Source organism: Lissotriton helveticus, chromosome 2_1 (assembly GCF_964261635.1).
Source record: "Lissotriton helveticus chromosome 2_1, aLisHel1.1, whole genome shotgun sequence".
In the NCBI taxonomy this organism is placed as follows: domain Eukaryota; kingdom Metazoa; phylum Chordata; class Amphibia; order Caudata; family Salamandridae; genus Lissotriton; species Lissotriton helveticus.
The window spans coordinates 941,998,071-942,022,327 of record NC_136059.1 but is presented as its reverse complement, the minus strand read 5'-3'; positions in this window follow the sequence as shown (position 1 = coordinate 942,022,327).

Sequence of the window (24,257 nt, the reverse complement as noted above, 5' to 3'; positions counted from 1 at the left end):
GACTGCTAGGGCTTACCCTAAGAAGGTGGTTAGGCAAGCACGCAAACGTGCATTGAACACACCCCGGGAGGCACTACTGGAACGTCATGTAAAGACCAAACAAGAGTGCATACCGGTGATAACAACTTTCGATCCCCTATCCACAAAACTGAGGCAGATCGTGAGAAAGCACTGGTCTATCCTTGATACCACCATGGGCAAGATGCCACCCCCACGGTTTGCCTTCAAAAGAGCTACGAATTTAAAGGACAAATTGGTCCACACTAGGACCTCGCTCCCTGTTTACACAGAAAGGTTACCCCCTGGCCATCATCCTTGCATGGGCTGTTCTGTTTGCAATTTAACAAGGACCACGAAGGCGGTGACCCTGAGAAATGGCAGAATTTGGCATCTTACCAAATTCAGTAATTGCAACACTGTAAATGTTATCTACAGACTGACTTGTAAATGTGGACTGCATTACATTGGACTCACATCCAGAAAGGTGAAAGTCCGTATTCAAGAACACCTTAGCACCATTAGGGCCAAAAAATTGACAACGAGATTAGTGCAACACTTCAATGAGATGGGACATGAACCTAAAGATCTAGAGTGGGTTGTACTTGAAAGGTTGATGTGCGAGAGCCATAATGTAGACAGCATTTTGGCTAGAAAGGAAGCTCGCTGGATCTATCAGGAACAGGTTGACTGTGAGGGGTTGAACGACCTTATTGAATGGAACAAAATAACTAAACAATAATACCTAGGGACTATGTACATCCCTGACCATCGGATCATGCAGCTTGGGGACAGCTTGGACTGTCTCACACATAGAGTATAGCTTACATTACCCAATTTTGATCCCTGTGACTATTCGATCTCTCTGGAATGCAGGTTCACACTTGGGGAGCAGACGCTGTTTATTGTGAGATATCTATTCCTACTTTCATTATTTTCACACTTCATATTTTATATAAAATAATGATGTTCCATTCATTATATTTAGCCCCTTGTGCACCTCTAGGAGCATTTCCCCTTGATCATATGGCGGATTAGTTCGTCCACTCACCCTTTATTGGTGTTTAGAAGTGGTCCTTGCTCAATATATGAGTTTGTGGAATATGTCATAACTGGGTTGCAATTTCCCGAAATGGTCTGGGTCGCCCTCCGAAGAAAAGTTGTCTATGAATATATGGGGCATTAATATATATTTTTTATCTGAGCCCCTTAATGATGTGTGGTAATGTTTGCCTTTATTTAGAAGTGCTAACAGTCCATTGCGCTTAGTTTCGGAACACACTACAAGATGGCCGCCACACGGGCAGCGAGCGGGTCACATGACTCGCGAGGACCCGTACGTCATCACGCACCTTCCGATATCTGGCAGTTTGGAGCCAGGACGGGGCGCGGCTGATATTCGGCAGGACGATTGATCCAGCGGGGGTAAGCTCCTTGCCAATAGATCTGGCGAGGCGACTAGATACGAGTCCCTAGGGAGGGGGGCCTCGAGCTGTAACACGGGTGATGACCGGGGGCCTTCAATGAGAAGGGTATAATGTAAACAATAACGATTTTCCCTTCGTGCAAGCAGCTTGTGTTTCAAAATTTAACTACAAGCCCCATTTTATGTAATATGCGGGGGGTGCTGGCATGAGTTGATGGTGAAGCGTCATTTTTTATTTAAATCGGCTTTTCTCCTTGTTTCTGTGTGCAGGAGACCCGACGATAGCGGGTTTTCACAATCAACACGTGATCTTTTGAGGACACGGGCATACTGATTGTAGGGGTAGCAGGTATGCGTGAGAAACGCTAACCCGAGGTGATTATGTGCATTGACATTTGTTTTTAAGTACCACAGCCAGGGATTATGTTTAAATCTCAGATCTAGTAGTAAAGATGGGAAGCTTTTAATTTATGGCTCACTATATTTTGTCAATCTGTCGTGTTTTCCATCATAGGTGTGTGTTGTTATACAGTGGCAATAACAGTGGGCACCCCCATTTGCCCTGAAGAAGTTGCAGAAAATACAAGCAACAAAACATGTTGGCACTATGACCCACCTGAGAGTACACATGGTGTGAGTCATTTTTATGTCAGAAGGTTTCACAGCCCAGAATAAATCATGAGTGGCTAGTGAACTCTTCTGTTTTAACTGTGTGAGATCCACTTTTCTTTCTCACTGGGGGTTCTTTGATTTTGTGGTTTGTGTTAATTGTGCACAAAGTACAGCAAGGGCAATACATTGTCTTGTTTTGATAGGAACTATCAGCAGATCGTGGGGCTGATATCGAAAAACACTGTTATATGTTGTTAGTTTTTTCTTTTCCCTTTTCCCACTGTTATGAGAGTGAGTCACCAATGATGATAATTGGATATACTGGCAATTGTGAGTCAGATAACCCGATTGGCGGTTCTTCCGTGAGGGGCTCACTCTCTTCTCCACACTTTTTCCACAAGTAGTGTCTGGTGGGTGGTGGTATCACGACAGATTGTTTGTTACCGTGGTTGTACCGCATTAATGTTTGACACCTGGCTGGATTTGAATCACCAGAAAGATTGAGGGGCGGTGATAATACATAAAGCTTATTTGTATCATCAGTATCCACGCCATATTAGAATTTTTCTAAGAGTGTCTTGGGTGACAGGCCTATTGTTGTGTGTTATGTCTTGTTGCCATGCCTGTTGTTTGCCTACAGGGAGGTGCCTCAGAAATCCTTAGGGTTCAGCCCCTTTGAGTTGCTGTATGGCCACCCTGTCAGAGGGCCGCTGACTCTGGTGAAGGAGGGATGGGAGAAATCCCGTGGGAAAACCCCTCAGGATGTGTTCAGCTATGTGCTGGCCATTTGCAACCAGACCAAGCGCTTCGGGAAGCTCGCTCAAAAGAACCTGGAGGCTAGCCAGGAGGAAATGAAGAGGTGGTATGACCAGAACACTTCACTGGTTGAGTTCCACCCTGGTCAGAAAGTGTGGGTGATGGCGCCAGTGGAACCTTGTGCGCTCCGTGACAAGTGGTCTGGGCCATATGAGGTGGTGGAGCGCAAGAGCGAGGTTACCTATTTGGTTAACCTGAAGACTCCCAGGCAGCCCCTGAGAGTGCTACATGTGAACCGCCTCAAACCCCACTTTGAGAGGACTGAAGTGACTATGCTCATGGCTACAGATGCTGGAGGGGAGGAGGATAGTGATCCTCTCCCTGACCTCCTGGCAGTCAAGGAGCGAGATGGGTCAGTGGATGGTGTGGTCCTCTCCCCCACCCTGACCCCAGAGCAGCAGGATGACTGTCGCCAAGTCTTGGGTCAGTTCGCCCCCCTGTTCTCCCTGACCCCAGGTGTCACCAAGTGGTGCGTCCACGATGTGGACACTGGAGACAGTCTGCCTGTGAAACAGAAGTTTTACAGAGTGGCTGACAAGGTCAGAGCCAGCATCAAGGAAGAAGTTTCCAAGATGTTGACGCTAGGGGTTATTGAGCCCTCCAGCAGCCCCTGGGCTAGCCCAGTGGTCTTAGTGCCTAAGAAAGCTGCTACCCCAGGTGGCACCCCAGAACTTCGGTTCTGCGTGGACTACCGTGGGCTCAATGCGGTCACCAAGACTGACGCGCACCCCATCCCCAGAGCTGATGAGCTGGTGGATCGGTTGGGAGCTGCCCAGTACCTGAGCACTTTTGATTTGACTTCAGGGTACTGGTAGATTGCCTTAACCGAGGGGGCCAAGGAGAGGTCAGCATTTTCAACGCCAGAGGGGCACTTCCAGTTCCGTGTCATGCCCTTCGGGTTGAAAAATGCCCCCGCCACATTTCAGAGATTGGTCAACCAGGTACTGGCGGGGCTGGAGCAATTCAGCGCAGCCTACCTGGATGACATTGCTGTGTTCAGCTCCACTTGGAAGGAACACCTGCAACACCTCACTGAAGTGTTGAAGGCTCTGCAGAAGGCAGGCCTCACTATCAAGGCCAGTAAATGCCAGATAGGGCAGGGATCGGTGGTGTACTTGGGACACCAGGTGGGGAGCGGCCAGGTGGCGCCCCTACAGGCAAAGATTGATACCATTCTGGCTTGGGAGCCCCCCAAGACTCAGACTGAGGTGAGAGCCTTTTTAGGTCTCACCGGGTATTACAGATGGTTTGTCAAAGGTTATGGCACCATTGTAGCCCCTTTGACAGAGCTGACATCTAGAAATCAGCCCAGGAAAGTGAATTGGACTGAGGCCTATCAAACTGCTTTTGACACCCTCAAAACTGCCATGTGCACAGCACCGGTGCTTAAGGCACCTGACTTTTCCAGTGAGTTCATTGTGCAAACTGACCCTTCAGAGCAAGGCGTGGGAGCAGTACTCTCACAGATTAATGATGAGGGCGGAGACCAACCCGTGGCTTTCCTTAGCCGGAGGCTAATCCCCAGGGAACAGAAATGGAGTGCCATTGAAAGAGAAGCTTTCGCTGTGGTCTGGGCTCTGAAGAAGCTGAGGCCCTACCTGTTTGGGACTCACTTCCGTGTTCAGACCGACCACAGGCCCCTCAGATGGTTAATGCAGATGAGGGGTGAGAATCCAAAATTGTTGAGGTGGTCCATTTCCCTACGGGGGATGGACTTTACAGTGGAGCACCGCCCTGGTACAGAACACGCCAATGCTGACGGTCTGTCCAGATTCTTCCGCCTTAGTGATGAGGACTCCCAAGAGGTTGGGTAGTTCTCCCCACTTTCAGCTGGAGGGGACACGTGTTAGACCTGACACCTTTGGCGTGGTTCTTCCCCCATCTTTTTGCCTCTGACTCATGTGTTTTTGATGCTGTGCTGGATTTCGTTTTTGCTGGTTTAGATGCTTTGGACACTCTGCCACTGCTGATCAGTGTCAGAGTGTAAGTGCTCCCTCTGTAAAATTGCCATATTGAGTGAATATACCTGATTGGCATATTTGTATCACCATGAAGTCCCTAGTAAAGTGCACTGTGTGTGCCAGGGCTGGTGATGACAGATGCTACTAGTGGGCCTGCAGCGCAGATTGCGCCACCCACATGAGTAGCCCTAAAAAGGACTCAGGCCTGCCAGCGCAGGGCCTGTGTGCAGTCAGTGACTGCCTGTCCCCCTGGCCAGTGTCTCCACTGGCTGGGCCTTACCCTTCCCAGTCTGTGCACCTGAGTCACCCCTATGGAAGGCTCAAGGTACCCCCCTGGGCAGGGTGCAGTGTATGGATAAGGTAGAGCATGTACTAGGGCAGGTCACATGCTCTGGTAGTGGGCAGCAGCCATTTTATGTGCTCACTGCTGTAAGGCTCTCTTGCTCCATAGAGTAACATGGAGGAGGCTGGCCCCATGTGATACCAGCCTATCTCCCCATAGGAACAAGATGGGACATGAGGGAAAGATATCCCTGAACTCAGAATTTGATGACACATCTTTTAGTGAAGGGTGTTTTTAAATCCTGTGTTGGAGAATAGCACTTTTAGAAAGTGGCTGTTCTTTTGTCTAAACCTTTCTGTGTGCCTGGGTTTGTGGAATGCCTGTCTGGCCTGGGTGTGACAGAGGGCTGCAGAGGCCCCGGAGGAGGGGGTAGGAGTTAGCCCGTGGGTGAAAGGCCGCATCTGCTGCTAGGGAGGTGGGAGGAAGAAGCGCCTGGGAGTGCCGGGCTGTGCCTGCCTGCCCACCCTGCTGGCTCTCTCTCCTGCCAGCCTCTGACCCTGGAGCTGACAGGAAGAAGAAAACCAGAAACACCTCAGTGCTTCAGCAACCCCTAGAACTGGTTTAGACTGGAGTCAGGGCCGCTTGCACAAAGACTTCAAAGGACTTCAAAGACTTTGAGGGGTATAAGGAAAGGACCCCTGAATACAGAAGTTTAGATTCTAAAATTCTACAATCAAGAAGGAACCTCTGCTGGAAGAAGGACTGCTGCAAGACTGAAGGAAGATTGCCTTGCTGTGTGCTCCAAGGGCTGACCTGGTCTGCTGTCTAACTGGAAGCTGAGGAGGAGAAAGGGACTTGGCTGTGTGCTGTGACCCTGCCTGCTTGAACCTGCTAAGACTTTGCTGTGTGCTGTGTCTGCAATTTGAATCTCCAAGGGCCTGAGAAGAGCTGGCCTCCTGTTGGGAACACAGGGTTAAAGGTTCCTACAACTTTGCCAAAAGCAGCTGCAAGATCGTGCTGTGGTGACCTGGGACGTGTGGTCCTCGACTGCGGAGCGTGAGGAAGGGATCGGTGTGCTCATCGGCACATTCCCAGCGAGGGTCGGAGGCTTGTGGTGCCTCCCCTCGTGAAATTCGCTCCAGAGTGGTTGTGAGGCCGAGAGGGGGGTCTATTCGCGACCTGCGCCCTCAAAAACCCTTTGCCGCCAAATCACCATCGCGGCCCGGGGCCAGGAACACCCCCTGCAACTTGCTTCGGTGTTCGGGAGCTGCGGGGCCGAAGATCGAAGCCGCCGCGCTCCCATTGGACGAAGGAGCCAAGCCCCCTCACTAACGCCGCGACGGGATTGGCCCGTGCGGCGCAGCGTCATTGCCGTGGCTGAGTAAGGATTGGGCGAGGAAGCGGAGCGTCATCAGCGAGGCCGCGCTGCCATTGGTTGGCGGCCTCGCGTTCAGAGGGGCTCGTCGGAAGAGCCGCGACGGGATTGGCTGCCTGAGCTGAGGCGGCTGGAGGAGCCGAGGAATCGCCGCGATCACCGCCGGGACCGGGGAAGACGGACCCGACCCCGCCGAGGGAATCTGAGGCGTCCCGCACCCCTGGCCAGCCGTCCCCCACAAGGTGAGCAGCACCGCCTCCCCCGCCGCTCGTTGGATTGTCGAGAGCGGGCGGGAGAGGACAGGGGACCGGCCGGGGCGGGGACGCGTGCGATCTGCACGGCCCGGGGCGCCTGAGGCTTAAGAACGAGAGAGTCTGTCCCGGGGGAAAGAAAGAGTCCCCGGGCCTCGCGCAAGGAGCGCATTTGCAGCGCTTGAAGCCCGCACATAAGAGCACACGTGGGCAGTGGTTCCTTGCTCGTTTTTGAGAGCACATTTTCTTAAAATAAGTCAGTCATGATTATTTTGGAACCCTGATTCACAAGAGACCTGAGACTATTGTTTTAAATAACAAGAACTTCCTATTTACAAGTACCAACATTAAGATTAAGTGCAACCTGTTATTGAAAAAGTGATTATCGTGCAAATGCTTGCTTTACCTGCTGACACTAGATAAAGTTATATATTTCTATAAAATATACTTACCTGTGTGGTCTCAGTTTGTGGTGGATTGGGGATTACTGTTGTGTTAAGTGCAAATGTTATCCACATTGCCTCTGTTTAGCCTAGACTGCTCGCGCCATGCTACCTAGAGGGTGAGCAGGGGTTATCTCAGAGGGTTATTCCTTCACCCTGACTAGAAGCAAGGGTCCCTACTTGGCCAAAGGTACTTACCTCTGCCAACTAGAGACCCCCAGTTCTAACAGGTACATATCTATATTCATACAATAGGGCGTACATATCTGCTTTGGCAGCTGAGCCTTTTTTGGTGCTCTAGCTCGACCTTAACTTGGTCGTTTCTTATACATTTCTTTTCTTTTCTCCTCTGGGCTTCTACGTTACATAGCACCGGAGGGTTGCCTTTTTCTGAAGGAGCGCTTTTTCTCCCACTGAGAGTGGTCTCTAACAAACGTTGTTGTTCTTCTTCTCGCAATGCTTTTGTTTAGCACTGATGAGATCTCTCTCTCTCTCTCTCTCTTTCTCTCTCTATCTCTATCTTCCATCACTTTTTTTTTCTTTTTTCCCCCCACTTTTTTACATAGTACACATTGGCCTAAAGGCATTAAACTGCTTTACATAAGCACCTGATTACATTACACACGGTCAGTTTCTTTATTTTTAAGGCACAAAGAGATTAACAGATTTTCTCAAAATCACAGGATGTTGAGCCAGCGCAGTGACTCGAACCCGATTCACCAGATACAAAGTTATCAGCTTTGGTGGTGAGGCTGTAATGTCGTGCTGGACACGTTCTAGTATCTCAGCAGACACTTGCATTGCCAGACACTCCCTCGAGCTCTATCTTCCATCATGGATGTGCTCTGAGATTCCCTTTTCTCTGTGTCTAACAAGGTAGGGTTAGTTCACATGCTAGTTTCCACGCAAAGGAGCTAGAGCTCTAATTCAGTGGTATGGGTTATTGTCCTTGGATCTTTAGCCTAGTCTAGTCGTAGGTTGAATACCTTCGGCAAGGCTGCATAGTATAATTGTTTCTATGAAGTGTTTTCTCAACACTTTCTTATCCCTATGCTGTGGGTAATGTTGTCCACATGTTTCTCAAGGTCTTGCAGACTTCAGCTCCCTACGGGCTTCCCACAATCCTTCTGGTGAAGAATTTTCTTTGCTTCACCTATAATTCTTAAGACAGACTAGTCACTTTATCTCGTTTTGGACTGGTTGTTCCTATTCAGGGATCTTTTGTGAGTGCAGTTTGCAGACCCTCCTCCAGGGATGGTCTTACTTGGGTATCTAATTCTGAGATAAGGAATCTGCGGCTAGATGTCTCTGTCAGATGAAAAAGTTAATTGCCTTCGGTAATGCCTTATCTGTCAGACACATTATCTAGCCGCAGATTCCTTAATGACCCACCAATCATCACCGCTCTGCGAACTGCTGGTCCTGTTACCCACAAGATCCCTTTCTTGGCATTCTGATGCCTTTCTCCAGGACTTTGTATTTGTTTGACTCAAATATGCCTTTTAGTTTGGCACACTGTTTCCATAGCCAGTTTCTATCGGTGGCTCTGCGTTGTTGGCTTGAAAAACAGTCACAGAAGAAACTGGCGTATTGGGAGGGCTTAAAATAGATTCCATCGACATCACATCCAGAAGACGACGTTGCTATGGAGTCGCTCAACACCCTCTACTGATGTGCAGAAGTACTGCTGTGAAAAAATTCTGAATACAGTCTGGCGCCTGGGGAGAATTCTAAGATAAGGAATCTGCGGCTAGATCCTGTCTCTACCAGATAAGGCATTACCGAAGGTAAGTAACTTATTCATTAGGAGCCTATAGTCCAAAGAGTGAATAATGTATTTGCATTTCTTTCTGATGGAGCCAACACAATGTAACTGTGTTATTCAAGGTAGCAGCAAAATAGACTGGTCTAATATTATTCTGCTTGAGTTTTTTTGTTAAAAGATGTAACTAAAACATTGTGCCTTCTTCATTTTGTTTCCCCCAGTTTTGCATGCTTGGGTTAAAGGTGCAGGGTTTAGAAGCTTGTATTAGGTCTGATCTAATTATTTTAGAAAGTAGAGAATCTGGGAATGTTAAAATCATATTTGATCTTTTGGTAGTGTTTAATTCTTTCACTGATTGGTGAATTTTTAAAATGTCTGGCCAATATGTGCGATCAAATTTACTGACAGATAAAGAATTAGTAAAACAGTTTGATACACCAGTCCCTTTTTCTGGCTAGTCAGTATTAATAGCTGGTCATCTGCCAAACACCCAAGGCTTTAAACATTAAATCTAAGGTGTGGTGATGGTTACCTATGAAATGATGTCATACATTCACCCCAGTACAGAGATCATGCATTTGCATTTGTCACCCCGAGTGGGACGGATATGCTCAGATGTGAGTCCCGTGCTCTCCATGCCACTGGAATCAAGCTATCCTGGCTGATGAGGGCTGAAAGCCCGAAACCAGTCCTAGGATGCTTGTTTCCAGTCCAGGGCGGACCTAGCTTGGCAGTTCAGGCTGGACTGTTCCCATTGGGCACAGGGTCAAGAATGATTTGCATATGGCTGGGTTCAAACTGGAAAGGCATGGTGAGCAAAAAAACAATGGATTTAGGCCCAGATCTCTGTACTGGGGAGAATGTGTGACATTGTTCTGCATTCTGTCCATCAACTGTTTTTTTTTGCACCCGACTGTGTTCAGGCATTCGTTTAATAGAACATTTGAATATAGCACTCTTACTTTTTTAATCCATTAGTAGTCCTTTAAACCAAAGAGTTCTTGCACAGTGAGTGTGAGAGGCAATGACATTGGAGAGTTGGCAGTGAGTGTGCATGGGAGTCAATACACATCCCTAATATGCTAACAAATAGTCTAATATAAGCCCATTGTGCACGCTGTCAGTGGAAAGATACTGCACACCATGTATTATTCCTTCTCCTTTAAACAAAATATGTGTTTTATAGCAATAACTGCAAAAAACAACAGGTGCTGTAGGTCCCGTAAAAATACAACTTTTATCTTTTTTGGGGGTTAGTTGAAAAACACTGAAAAGCACTGATTTCAAAACACTGATAAAACACTATTGAAATACACACAACAAATAAACACTGAAAACGGGACATCCTAATAATCTCTCACTAGACCAAATGAGTTGTGCATCAATAGTTCAGAGAGGTGATTTGTTTGGAAATACGAGCTGTTAATCAAGTCTAGTATGGCAATGGCATATGAAAACAAGTGGTTTAGGCCTTTCTGAAGTTGGTGTGTAAAGAATAATTTCTCGGAGCAGTAGAAACTGTAACTAGCTGACCAGTGATAACATTCCAAAAGTGCTATGCTTTACCGACTAACAACAGCAATCGGACTTCACATGTTGCCAGCAGAGGTATATAATGGTTCTCCTATTCTGAGGTACCGCCATTACCATGCTGTGCAAAATCCATTACTTGCTATATAATACCACTAGTGTCTGAAAACCTGCAGTTTACACTATGTTTAGTTGAAGAATTCTACAGGGATTGGCCCGACCAGGGATACTTTTCAACATCTACATCGGTCACCATTTGAACACAGCTGAAACGCTGATCCACCGCAAATCAAAGGATGGATTTCGGAGCCTTATAGTATGATAAACTGCATGAATGTTACCCATCATTGGAGGAAGGGGTTAGTTCAGCTTCAGTGGTCAGAAGCAGAGATACTGTTCATCACATCCCTTGCCCTTTTACAAGGTCATATACTGTGAGTCCACCGCCAAAGCTGCTACAGAAGGCAGGTAACCCAATAATGTTTTTTGAAAGTGTCCTGGAGCACTGCAATTTCCTTTTGTGGCCAAGTGTCTGACAGACATGTTGTCCCATAGAAAGAGCTGCCATAGAATTGCATCCAGACAATTTTGGCTTTGCAGTCCCGCCTTCAAGTAGTCCCTTATTTCTAGCTGAGAAGGTCAGATAGAACGAAATCGATGACTGCATGCTCATTGATGACCCCTTTGTTGGATTTCCCCATTTCACCCATGTTGTGTGGAGACAAGTATGTCTGTGCGAACTTCAGATTGTTCGACTTGTATAACTCACTCACGTTATGTATCTCAAGGAGGCAAACTTTGGGGTACAAGCAGTGAATTCCTAATTTACAAGTGCATGACAAATGCTTGGTCCTCCCCTGAAAAAACTGCAGAGAAACCGATGGCCCACAGAGTAATGCAGGACATACTGGACAGAGATGATCGCAAAATGGTGATAACTTATTTATACTGAGTGCTTCTAAAGATTCGGTCCTCTTTCTAATTACCTACGACATAGGACAAATGAGGAGTGGGAGAGGGTTAGTATACCCAGCTGAAATCTCCCATTAAGTGTCCATTAAATATATATAATTCGACTGCCTGTTCTCCACTTTCTTGACATGATGTTGCTCCATATAATATATGGGTCATCTCTAGATGTTATTGTACAAGTGTTACCTGGAAGTTGGTGACTTCTTTCAAATAATCTAGTCATTCTTGGTGCTCTGGCTTTCTAAGTGCAAGTCACAAATAAATTAATGGTGCTGACTGGAGGACATACCAGCATAACCTGAAGACATGGAGCTTGAGTCTGCTGATATGCCTTAATGGAACTAAACAGATGTCCTGGATATTGACCAAGCCAAGGCAGGATTGGCATCGCCTTGAAATTTGCAGTTTCCCCCAGTTTTATGAAGTGATTGTCTCGTGCCTGCATGGGGTCACCTCAGAATGCACTGCCTAAGTTACTACACTGGGAACTGCAGACCCTAATGAAACATGGGAGACTACTCTTGAAAGCGCCTGGAATAGTTGAATGATCAGTCAGACCACCATAGGGGAACAATGTTACTTCTCATGCCATAACATCTACTGCTGGTCAAAAGAACCGGGATATCACGGCTGGTATTTGCTCGTGGAAATGTATACAATTGCACTTCTTAACTCAAATCCCTGAATCCTGAATTGTTGTTCTTAAAAGGAAAGCAGAAGTGAGCTTAATGTTTTTTTGGGTAGGGGCAATGTAATCTTGTATCACCTTAGGGGCAATGGAATCTTTTATCACCCGTTGGGGGATGTTAGGATCCGTTTTTCTATGTGTATTGTTGGAACTCTGTATCTTTAAAGACAATACTGTTGAAAGTTGTTACAAGGAAAAGATCTGGATGTTGTATCGCGTTTATCAAAGTCAGTTTAGCTTACATTTTTTAATAAGTCAAACAAAGTGGTCTATACTCCAGCCAAATATGGTCACATTTAAATCGGAATACCAAATGTGATTCTCTTGTAGGTAGTATGGAAAGTGTGGCTACCGTATGTGGAAATGATATTGCCTATTTTTTCTGGACATTTGTGCACCCTGACAAAGTGAACAATTTTTTTTATATTTTAGAGGGGGCTTGTTGCCCTAAAATTATATTGATCCGTACTTAGGAATGTGAAAACGGAAGCTCCTGTTAACTATGCATAACATTACCTTTGTACGCGTAAGGGCAATGAAAACATTGCGGCCGTATCTTTTTCCCTTTGGCACGAACTGTGGGAAATTAATTATATCACTTCACATGTGTATTCCAGTGGTGACAGAGAGTCTGCAGTCTGGGCAAAGAAAACGAGACGGTTAAGCAAGTACGCCTGCGAGTTGCATATTTCAGCAACCACTCTTGCAATCACCACAGACAAGCACGAGCCTGCAGTTAACGATTAAGATGTTCTTCGGTCTAAGTGGCTCACCCCAGGTTACTCCACTGAATGTTTTTCATGCTCCCTCTGCCTATTGTCAATGCAGAAAGCTCTACTAGCGGCCCGTCGACCCTGAATGTTGGCGCCACCTCTGGCAGTCTGTTTATTGCCTTCTTTTCTCTCCTCAAGGAGCCGGTTTCCGAGTGGCATTGAAATAGCATCCTATCGGGCTAGGGTTATACATTCATGGCACACAGCACTCATACAGGACCAGTTTTAGGGCTGTTGACATCCGGCCCCCCCACCCTCCCGCGCCCTCCCTCCTTCCCTGCCCCACCTCCTCTGATTCCTCACCACCGCTAGGCAACATTGCCTCTCATCTCTCCATAGCCCCTCTCTCACACACATTTCATTTGTCTTAAAGCACTGGTAAAGCCTGACTTAACTAATAAGAATGTGTATCTTCCCAAACCCTTTTCAGCAACATTAGGAATAGATAAAACAGAACATCCTAACATATTTTATGCAGTATGCATGCAGTTCTTTGATGACAGTTCGTAACAGTCACTGTTCAATATTAAGGTTGCATCTTATGAACTGTGGTAACAAAAGAATCTCTGGGGCATATTAGCAAGAACCTTGTTAAAATTATCACTGTTTTAGCGACAAGAAACTGCCGGTAAAACAGCGATAATGGGCTTGCTAATATGCCTTATAGAATTCCAATAGAAGCCCAGGTTAGATGAACAGGACATCTAACCTGGGCTTCTATTGGAATTCTATAATGCATATTAGCAAGCCCATTATCGCCGTTTTAGTGGCAGTTTCCTGCCGCTAAAACGGCGATAATTTTAACGAGGTTCTCACTAATATGCCCCTCTGTGACTAAAGCAGTAATCCACTCAGCTATCAACATAAAATACAGATCCTTGATCTGCGCAGTACACGCTCTTTGCAGAAAGCATATTAACTCTGTGCTACCTTATGGCAAGTCAAAATGCCCCTAGACAAAACCCTGATGTCTCTCTCTAGCAGGAACATTAATCACAAGAGTTATCCTGACATTTTGAATGCTGCCTGACAATTGGACACCCAGGGAACTCTGCACCTGTTGCAAAAGCTTTCTGATTTCAAAGCCGTTTTCATAGAACTGAAGCCGATATGTGCACACTTTTAAGGTTTTGTTTAAGATATGTGCAACACTAAGAAACTAATAAAAGTCCTATGATGACAAAGAGGGACTACTTTGAAGAGAGTTTTAGTACGTTTTAGGGTGTCGTTACTCCTCCGCGCACCATGCCGGCACGTACTTCCGGATTCACACTGGGTGTGTGACTCCAGCGTAATTGTTTAGTAGTAAAACACATACACACACCTTTACAGTTTTTAATTGCAGTAACAACACTGAAGCTAGTGTTATTGTAGTGGAAATACATTTTAAAGTACGTTTTAATGTATTTTGCGACTGGACGATGGTGCTGCGACATGAGCGCAAAGGCGTCGAGCACGTGTCTCAGAAACAAATGGATTTCATTGGTTAAACCCCATTGTATAAATGATAGAGGAAGCCCCACCCATTTCTCCTATCTGTATGGGACTGTGGATTTGTTTTACATTGCTCTTTTTCACTCTTCAATGTTGTTTTTAGTGGGTTTTTTTTTAGAACAAAATGGCATCTACTCCATTACCACCACCTGGGGACAACGACAGTAGTTCTTCAGATGAAGAGGAGCCAGAACCTTCCAAGATGCAGAGCATTGTCTGGGATTTTTTTAGCATCCCTCCTGGAGAAAAAAAACGTCAATGCTTGTAAGGTGACTTTCACACTCTGCAACAAAGTTAAGTCCGACCGCAAATACTCTTGTGAAAACATGAGTATGCCGAAGCATCTAAGGATCAATCATTCCACCCTCTTATCAAGGGCACTGATGGAGTAAGAGTAGAGGGATAATCCACCATCTTGTTCGAACGGTGCTCAGCCAAGTACATCACTAGGTTTGACTCTTTCTAGTCCTGCTCCAACCCGGGTCCCTGAAATTGCGCTTTTTGGATAGATCTGCTTAAGATGCTGCCCTATACCTATCCTTACGATGGGAGAACAATCCATTTTTTTTTAAAGACGTACTTTTTTCGTTTTTTGTACACAACATGGAAAACTGTGGTATATTTCACATAACAGTTATCATATCATTTCTCAGAGTCAAATGTTTGCCCCCGCTCTCTAATCTATAACCAGTATGATCATATGTCAATTCTACACAATCAATTCTCCAAACTAAAACCACTTCTCTTCAAAAAAATGAAACCCCTCAACTTCACACTCAAACTTACACCCCCCTCTGCCCTCCCTAATCCTCCCCCATCACCGGCGTACATACCCCATTTTATCCCCCTTGTGGTGCGTGTATTGGAGTCTCTGTTTTCGAAATTGTGTAATGTATCTGTTCTGCTACAGGGCTAGTCTCAGCCATCAGCGTCCTCCACCCCCTCAGCCCGAGGGCCATATTCTCGTAATGCTTGCACTAACATCTCCCACTCTGTTGCAGCTTCTAATTCTCTGTCATTGCCCCGCCTACACGCCATTTGATAGCAATGCCTCGTGATTTCTCGCTTCACCAACACAAGCCCCATATCCACAAACTTGCTCGTGATCTTATTCTTGGACATGTAGGGGAACCAGTGTAGTATGCTGGTGGCCATATCAATCTCTAACTCCCTCTCTGTAATGTCGTTCAGGGTGTTTCCTACTTCTTCCCAATAATGTTCCAGCATAGGGCATGACCATAACATATGTTCGATTTCCGCCCCTACCCTCGTGCACCTAGGGCAGGCTGCTTCAGCCACCCGAAAATGCTTCTGGATTTTCCCTGGTGTCATGTATGCTCTGTGCAGTACATAGAAGTGTATGAGCTGAAATCGTGCATTTCTCGAGCTCTTCCAGGCCCTTCTCACAATCTGTGATGGGAGAACAATCCATGTCTGCACTTGTGTCTTCTATGAACAGTAACCAGTGTTTTCTTTGGTTCAAAAACGTTACTTCACGTTTTGTTCTTTAAGTTCAAAAGCACTCTGTTTGATTTTTTAGTTTGAATCTTAAAAAAGCACACAAAAATCACAAAATTGTTTACAAAAATACAAAAACAATTCAAAACGTTAAAAAAGGGTACCTATTAGACCCACCTATTCTGGTTAAAGAAAGATTAATTATATGTTATATGTATGTTTGTAATACTGTAAATACGTCTTGTTGACTCTGTTGGTGTGTGTTAGTGTATAGATCATCCTCTGGGTATGTGAGTAAGTGTTTGCAAGTGGCTATATGTGTGTGGGAGAGACTGTATAGATGGCTGTTTGGGTGAGTGTGTGGGTGTTAAATGACTGTATGGGCGAGTGAGTGAGTGAGTGAGTGAGGGAATATGTGAGACTGTCATCAATTTGAATATCAAAATAAAGCCCGAACTTTACTTAACTCCAAGATGGGTACAGAATTGGTCAACAAATAGTTGTAGACTATGTGGTCTTTTCAATGAAACATTTATACATATTGTATGTATCTGCCCCCCAACTGCGACTGAACACTGTTAAACTCTATCTTTAATGAACTTGGGGTGAGAACGTGTCGCCAAGTGATTATATTTGCCTTTCCGGGAATTCTATTTTCCTAATAATCCTTATAGCAGAAAGTTTTTAAACCTGGTCTACGAATTGTCCCCTGGATAGAAATGGTAAGCAGTCTTGACCTCTATCCATACATTTACTTGTATATACCGATGTAGCTCTGAGTCCTAAGCATGGTAACATTGTTTAAGGAACTCTCCAACAAATCACTGTTGAAGGTAGAAAAGAGTCTCAACTTCAGTAAAACCTTATTGCTCTATTACCTGCCAGGGGTCTCATAATGATCGTTATCTCTAATTATTTGAATTAGTTGACCTATTTGACCCATGACAGACAAATTTAAATGTTTATTAAAAAAATATATTTTCATACCAATATAATTTTATTACAATGGAAGCACTTGACACTTTATCGATCTAGTTGTATCTAAATTAATTCCATTGATTTACTCCTCATGGATGCACTATTTTAAGTAAATTGTCCTATCAGGGTTGATTTGTAGTACTAGCTGACATATAAAATGCAATATCAACAAATGCAAAATAGCTTAGCGTAAATATGTACCAAAGTACCTAATAAACTGTTGATAGGGAATGCACCACTAATCTTGAAATATAATCTTTTCGTATAGAGTGACTGAAGAAATGTATCTTTAAGAAATACAGTTAGTTTATGTAGAAGAACGCACAAAGTCACCTTATAGAACCTTAAATCTTTAGAATGGTTGCAGCCACATTGTTTAATATTTTATGCCTTAAGATATTTGACTTACGAAGGCACTTTATAGACAAGTGTGCCATTTTAAAAAAATTAATATTGATGAATTATGACTCTAACTAAGGTAGAACAGTGTGAAGGAGAAGCACAATGGCACTTTAAACATAGAATAACTGCAATGAAATGAAGTAACAATCAACTGCTCAGAAGGTCTCATCTGTTTATACAGAAGCTTGGTTTGACAATGAACTGGAATCCCAAGACTAAGATATGCAAGCATCAGAACGAATTGCTATTTTAGAGAAGTGTTTATGTGATTTCAATGATTTAGTATGGCATATTATCCTTAATGCATCTCAATATTTTTAATATACTTGTTCTGAACTTTTAAGCCTATTTTAAATAAAGGAAACAACAATGCACTTTATACATTCCTTGATTGTAATGAATTTTAATAATCAGACAATAAAGATTTATTAAAAAAGTATGAGTGAGTGAGAGGTTGAATGAGCAGCTATATGGGTGAGTGAGAGGGTAGATGAGTGGCTGTATGGATAACTGTGTGGGTGTGTGAGTAGTTCTAAGGGTGAGTGAGTGGCTGTATATGTGGGTAAATTGATGCATGAATGGCTGTATGGGTGAGTGAGTGGGTGTGTGAGTGGCTGCATGAGTGAGTGAGAAGATGGGTGAGTAGTTGTATGGGTGAATGAGTGGGTTTGTGAGTGGCTATATGGGTGTGTGAGAGGGTATATGAGTGAACGTATGGGAGAGTGAGTGACTGCATAACTGGTTAAATGTGTGAGTGAGAATGTGCATGAGTATCACTATAGGTGAGTATATGGGTGTTTAGTGACTGAATGAGTGGCTGTGTGAGTGGTTGTATGAATGAGTGAGTGGGTGTGTGAGTGAGTGGTTGTATGACTGGCTATATGGGTGAGTGAGAGGGTGAATGAGTGGCTGCATGGCTGAATGAGTGGGTGTGTGAGTGTCTGTATACATGTGTGAAGGTATGTATAAGTGGCTTTATAGTGAACGAGTGACTGTGTAACTGGCTATATGTGCGAGTGTGAGTGTGCATGAGAAACTGCATATTCATGATCTAGTGTTGCACCCAGGAGACATGTTTAAAGACCAAGTTGTCTGGGTGGGTACGCCCTTTTGCGTTAGTTCCTGACTACATACCTGAATGAGTGTCTCTTTGCCTATGTGGGTGTGCGATTGGATATGTAACTAAGTATTTTGATATATGTCTGGATGTCTTGATTACTCTATCAGAGTCTTAATCTGTTGGTAAGGAGCTGCATGAATTGCTTGCTAGCTGTGTTACTGAGTAAAGGAGTGTTAGACGGGGACCCTGAGGGTCGGCCGGATACCGAGGGAGAGATCCCCGAGGGGGACCGTCTCCGGCGATCGTACAGACAAGTTACCTCCCTCCCCACAAACAGGCACCACACCAAGTCGAGTTCAAGGCTTTATATAAGGTTCTTAAGGCAAGGATATCAGCGATACAGGATATCTTGGACCCGGGGGTCCTCTCACTTCTAGTCTCTGTAGGGAAAGGGGGTAGCGGGACAGTCTTGGTACCGGATCGGTACAGGTAGTGGTAAGAGGCGAGCTCACAATCCTCGAGCTGGAGTGTCTATGGATCGGGCCGCGGCAGCGCCAGCAGGCCAAGGTGATAGTCTCATAAAGCAGAGGGCCGCGGCAGCGCCAGCAGGCCAAGACGATGGTTTCACGAGGCAGAGGGCCGCGGCAGCGCCAGCAGGCCAAGACGATGGTTTCACGAGGCAGAGGGCCGCGGCAGCGCCAGCAGGCCAAGACGATGGTTTCACGAGGCAGAGAGCCGCGGCAGCGCCAGCAGGCCAAGACGATGGTTTCACGAGGCAGAGGGCCGCGGCAGCGCCAGCAGGCCAAGACGATGGTTTCACGAGGCAGAGGGCCGCGGCAGCGCCAGCAGGCCAAGACGATGGTTTCACGAGGCAGAGGGCCGCGGCAGCGCCAGCAGGCCAAGACGATGGTTTCACGAGGCAGAGGGCCGCGGCAGCGCCAGCAGGCCAAGACGATGGTTTCACGAGGCAGAGGGCCGCGGCAGCGCCAGCAGGCCAGGTCACGGATGAGTTCTTCTCGGGTCTCTCGACTCCAGGATACAACTGCCTTCCTGGTCTGGCCCTGCCCCAGTTATAGGTCTGGTCCCCTTTGATGTCCGGACCCTCGCGCCTGGGGGCCGGGAGGTCCGGGATGAGGGAGTCCAGACACCCAGCAGGGGGGTGGAGCCAGCGCCCAGGCGGCCTGGGGTGATCGACACCTGGCGGAGGAGAGCCGTTGACGATTCCTTCTCCCATTGACTCGCCAAGTGGTCACTCTGCCTCCTGGGAGGATGGTGGGGCCTCGATGTCGGGGCCGGCCGGGCCCGGGGTTAGGGTCGAGTTGAGGCCACGCGGCCTCGTGCTGCAGTGCCCCAAGATGGCGGCCGGGTCGATGTCGTGGGGTAGATGGTGACCCGGGCCAGCGGGGTCCGGAGCTGGTGTCTTGTAGTGGAGGGGTTGCAGGGTACTTCGGGTGGTCGTTTGTGGACTCTGGCTGGGGATGCAGGGAGAGCCAGGGTCCTGGTCCCATTGCGGGGAGGGGGGACAGCTCGAACATGCGGCCTGTCCAACATGCGTCCCCCCCAGCTGAAGGCGGGGAGAGTCAGCCATCTTCCTGGGGACTCTCCTCGCTGAGGCGGAAAAAGCGTGACAGGCCGTCGGCGTTGGCGTGGTCCTGGCCTGGACGATGTTCCACCGTGAAGTCCATCCCCTGCAGGGAGATGGACCAGCGCAACAGCTTCGGGTTCTCCCCCCGCATTTGCATCAGCCATTGCAGGGGTCGGTGGTCTGTTTGCACCCGGAAGTGGGTGCCGAAGAGGTATGGCCGGAGCTTCTTGAGTGCCCAGACTACGGCGAAGGCCTCCCTCTCAATGGTGCTCCAGCGCTGTTCTCGGGGCAAGAGGCGTCTGCTGATGAAGACCACCGGATGGTCGACCCCTTCGGTGTTGAGTTGGGAGAGGACGGCCCCCACACCATGATCGGAGGCGTCCGTCTGCACAATGAATTCCCGGCTGTAGTCGGGAGCCTGGAGCACGGGGGCCGTGCACATGGCGGTCTTTAGCTTCTCGAAGGCTGATTGGCAGTCCGGGGTCCAGTTGACGGTTTTGGGGCTCTTTTTGGAGGTGAGCTCTGTGAGGGGCCCCACGATGCTGCCATAGTCCTTCACGAACCGCCGGTAGTATCCGGTGAGTCCCAGGAAGGCCCGGACCTCCGTTTGGCTCGTAGGGGGTTGCCAGGCCTGGATGGCAGCAATCTTGAGTTGGAGAGGGGCCACCAGCCCGCTTCCCACTTGGTGTCCCAGGTAGGTCACGGACCCTTGGCCAACTTGGCACTTGCTGGCCTTGATGGTGAGCCCGGCTTGCTGGAGGGCGTGTAGAACCTCCCGCAGGTGGCGGAGGTGGTCGGTCCACTGGTGGCTGTACACAGCAATGTCGTCCAGGTAGGCGGCGCTGAAGTCTTCCAGGCCCGCCAGTACCTGGTTTACCAGCCGTTGGAACGTTGCCGGGGCGTTTTTCATGCCGAAGGGCATGACTTTAAAGTGGTAGTGCCCGTCTGGGGTAGAGAAGGCGGATCGTTCTTGGGCCCTAGGGGTGAGGCCGATCTGCCAGTAGCCCGCTGTTAGGTCGAAGATGCTCAGGTAGCGGGCGGCCCCCATCCGGTCAATTAGCTCGTCTGCCCGGGGGATGGGATGAGCGTCGGTCCGGGTAACTGCATTCAGCCCTCGATAGTCCACGCAGAACCGGAGCTCAGGGGCAACGCCCGGGGCAGCTGCCTTGGGAACCAGGACGACTGGGCTCGCCCAGGGACTGTCTGAGGGTTCGATCACTCCTAGGGTCAGCATCTTGGACACCTCGGTCTGGATGCAGGCTCGTACCCGGTCTGGTACGCGGTATGCTCGGTGTCGAATAGGAGGGCTGTCCCCGGTGTCCACATCGTGGAGGCACCAGGGGGTGACTCCGGGGGTGAGGGAGAACAGGGAGGCGAACTGCCTCAGGAGCGTTTGGCAGTCTTGGCGTTGCTCCGGGGACAGGGCCTCGGAGAGCTGGACCCCTTCCACTGAGCCATCCTGCTCGAGGGCCCTCAGTAAGTCCGGAAGGGGTTCGGAGTCTTCTTCTGTCCCAGTATCGGTAGCCATCAGGAGGCTGAGTTCGGATCGCACAGAATGGGGTTTGAGCCTGTTGGCATGGAGGACCCGTAGGGGGTTCCGGGCAGTCTCCATGTCGATTAAATAGGTGACGGGCCCCTTGCGTTCGATTACCTTGAAGGGCCCGGACCATCTGTCTTGGAGGGCACAGGGCTCAACCGGGGACATCACCCAGACCTGTTGTCCAGGTTCGAACTCAATGGAGGACGTGTGCTGATCGTACCACCTCTTCATGTCCTCCTGACTGGCCCCGAGGTTGGCTTTGGCGGTGTCTCGGAACCGCCGGGTCTGGTTGCGGAGAGCCAGGAGATACCGGTAGATGTCCGGGGGAGTTTTCTGGGGAGGCTGCTCCCAACCTTCCTTGACTAGGCTGAGGGGGCCCCGGACGGGGTGCCCGTACAGTAGTTCAAAGGGGCTGAAGCCGAGGGACTTCTGCGGGACCTCCCGATAGGCAAACAGGAGGCATGGAAGCAGTACGTCCCACTGGCGTCGAAGGGGTTCTTCTAGACCCATAATCATCCCCTTGAGGGTGCGGTTGAATCTCTCGACCAGTCCGTTTCCTTGCGGGTGATAGGGGGTCGTGAATTTGTAGGTGACCCCGCATTGCTGCCAGAGGGACTTCATATATCTGGAGATAAAGTTCGTGCCCCTGTCACTGACGACCTCCCGGGGGAACCCCACCCGGGAGAAGATCCCCATCAGGGCCCGGCCCACCACGGGGGCCGTCACAGTCCGAAGAGGGATGGCCTCGGGATAGCGGGTGGCGTGGTCTACAAGGACCAGGATGAACCGGTGTCCTTGGGCTGTTCGAGGGTCGAGGGGCCCCACAATGTCTATTCCCACTCGTTCAAACGGGGTGGTGACGACAGGAAAGGGTTGTAATGGTGCTTTGATTTTTCGGCCACTTTTTCCGCTGGCCTGGCAGGTGGGGCAGGCCTTGCAGTGGTTGGTGACATCCTTCCGCATGTGGGGCCAGAAAAAATGGGTCACCAGGCGGTCGTAGGTTTTATCCTGCCCCAGGTGTCCGGCAAGGGGGACATCGTGGGCTAAGTTCAGGAGGAAGTCTCGGAAGCGAAGGGGCACCACCAGCACCCGACTGGCCCCTAGTTCTGCAATTTTCTGCTCGCTGTAGAGCAGGTCTTGGTCCCAGTAGATCCAGTGGGCCCCCGAGGTATCCCCGGTGCTCTGGGCCAGGGCTTGCTGCCGGAGTCCTTCGAGAGAAGGACAGGTTTTTTGCTCGGCCCGGAATTGTTCCTGCGTGGGGCCTCCCTCCTGCCGCCATTGTGCCAGGTCAGGGACGTCCCGAAGCTGGTCGGGTCCTTCTTCGGTTTGGGTCAAGGGAATGGCTTCTGGGGCGGCCTCCTCTGGGATGAGCGCGGGAGGAGGTTCTGGCCACTCGGGCTCTTCTGGGCTGGGGACCGCGCGGGCGGTCATGGACCGGGTCGTGACGCAGACCCATTCGGGGAGGCCAAGCATCCCCAGGTGCTCCCTCCGTTCGACAGCTGCCCAGGGAGAGCTTTCAAGGTCGTTTCCTAGGAGGCAGTCCACGGGGGCATCATCGCGGACAGTTACTTTTAACATCCCTGTTACTCCTCCCCACTCGAAGGGGACGCAGGCCATGTGGCATAGGCTTTCGGAGTTGTCGGCTGATCGAACAGGGCAAAGAATGTTCGGCAAGATTTGGTCTGGAGTGACGAGGTGGCGTCGGACCGCCGTTACACTGGCCCCGGTGTCGCGGAGGGCTTCCGCCCGGCGGCCATTGATGTGGACCCATTGACCGTACTTCTGTGTGTTGGCGGGAAGGGGGGCCCGCGGAATCATGTCTCTCTCCCCTAAGCAGACCAGTGCCATGGCGGCGGGTGCCCATTCAGAGGGATCGGTCTCGTACTCCTCTTGGTCTTCCGGGATTATTTCTTCCCCTAGGGCCGCCGCTGCAACTTGGCGGGGAGTAGTGTTCGGATTCTTTGGGCAGTTGGGATCACTGGCGTAGTGGCCGGGTCGCTGGCACCTGTGGCACGTAATGTTGGCCCGGAAACCGGCCCGGACGGCAGGGCTTCCCCGGCCAACCGGGGTCGAGGGGTTTCTGGGGGGTGACGAGGGGCCGGGGTCTCTCCCCCGACCCTGACTTCCTCCTCCCCCTCGGGAGCGATACGATCTGGATACTTCGCTGGGTGCGCTCCGGCCAACTCGGGTGCTTTCCCACCGGTCGGCTTCGGCGGCGAGTTGTCGAGGGTCGGTTAGCTTGCTGTCCAGGAGGTGTTGCCGGAGCTCCACGAAGCAGTTGTTCGACAGGTGTTCCCATACGATAAGGTCAAAGAGTTGTTCGTAGGTGGTTACTTTGTTGCCCTTGATCCACCCCTCGAAGGCTCGGCTAAAAAAGTTCACGTACTCCACCCAAGTTGTACCCGGAATCCGTTTGCAGTCGCGGAACCGTTGGCGGTACATCTCAGGTGTGAGCCCGTATCGAGTGAGGAGGGCGGCCTTCATGTGGTCGTAGGAGGTCATCAGCTGGTCCGGGAGTTGCAGCAGGGCGTCCCGCCCTTCGTTGACAAACCTCCCCCATAATCCGGCTCCCCAATCGCTTCGGGGAATCCGGTGGGAGGTCATTGCCACCTCATAGGCTTTAAACCACTGCTGGATATCATCGTTCTTGTGGTATTCCCGGATGACATCTTTGGGGATGTGAACCTTGGGTTCGGTCGAGGCAGACGGGGTCGGTCGTTCGGGGAGCCCGAGGTCTTTATTCTGTTTCTGGATCTCCAGTGCTTTGAGATTGCGCTCATGTTCGTACTCTAGTCTCTTTTCCTCTAGCTCCCTCTGTCTTTGCTTGTCTTCCCGCTCTTCCCTGAGC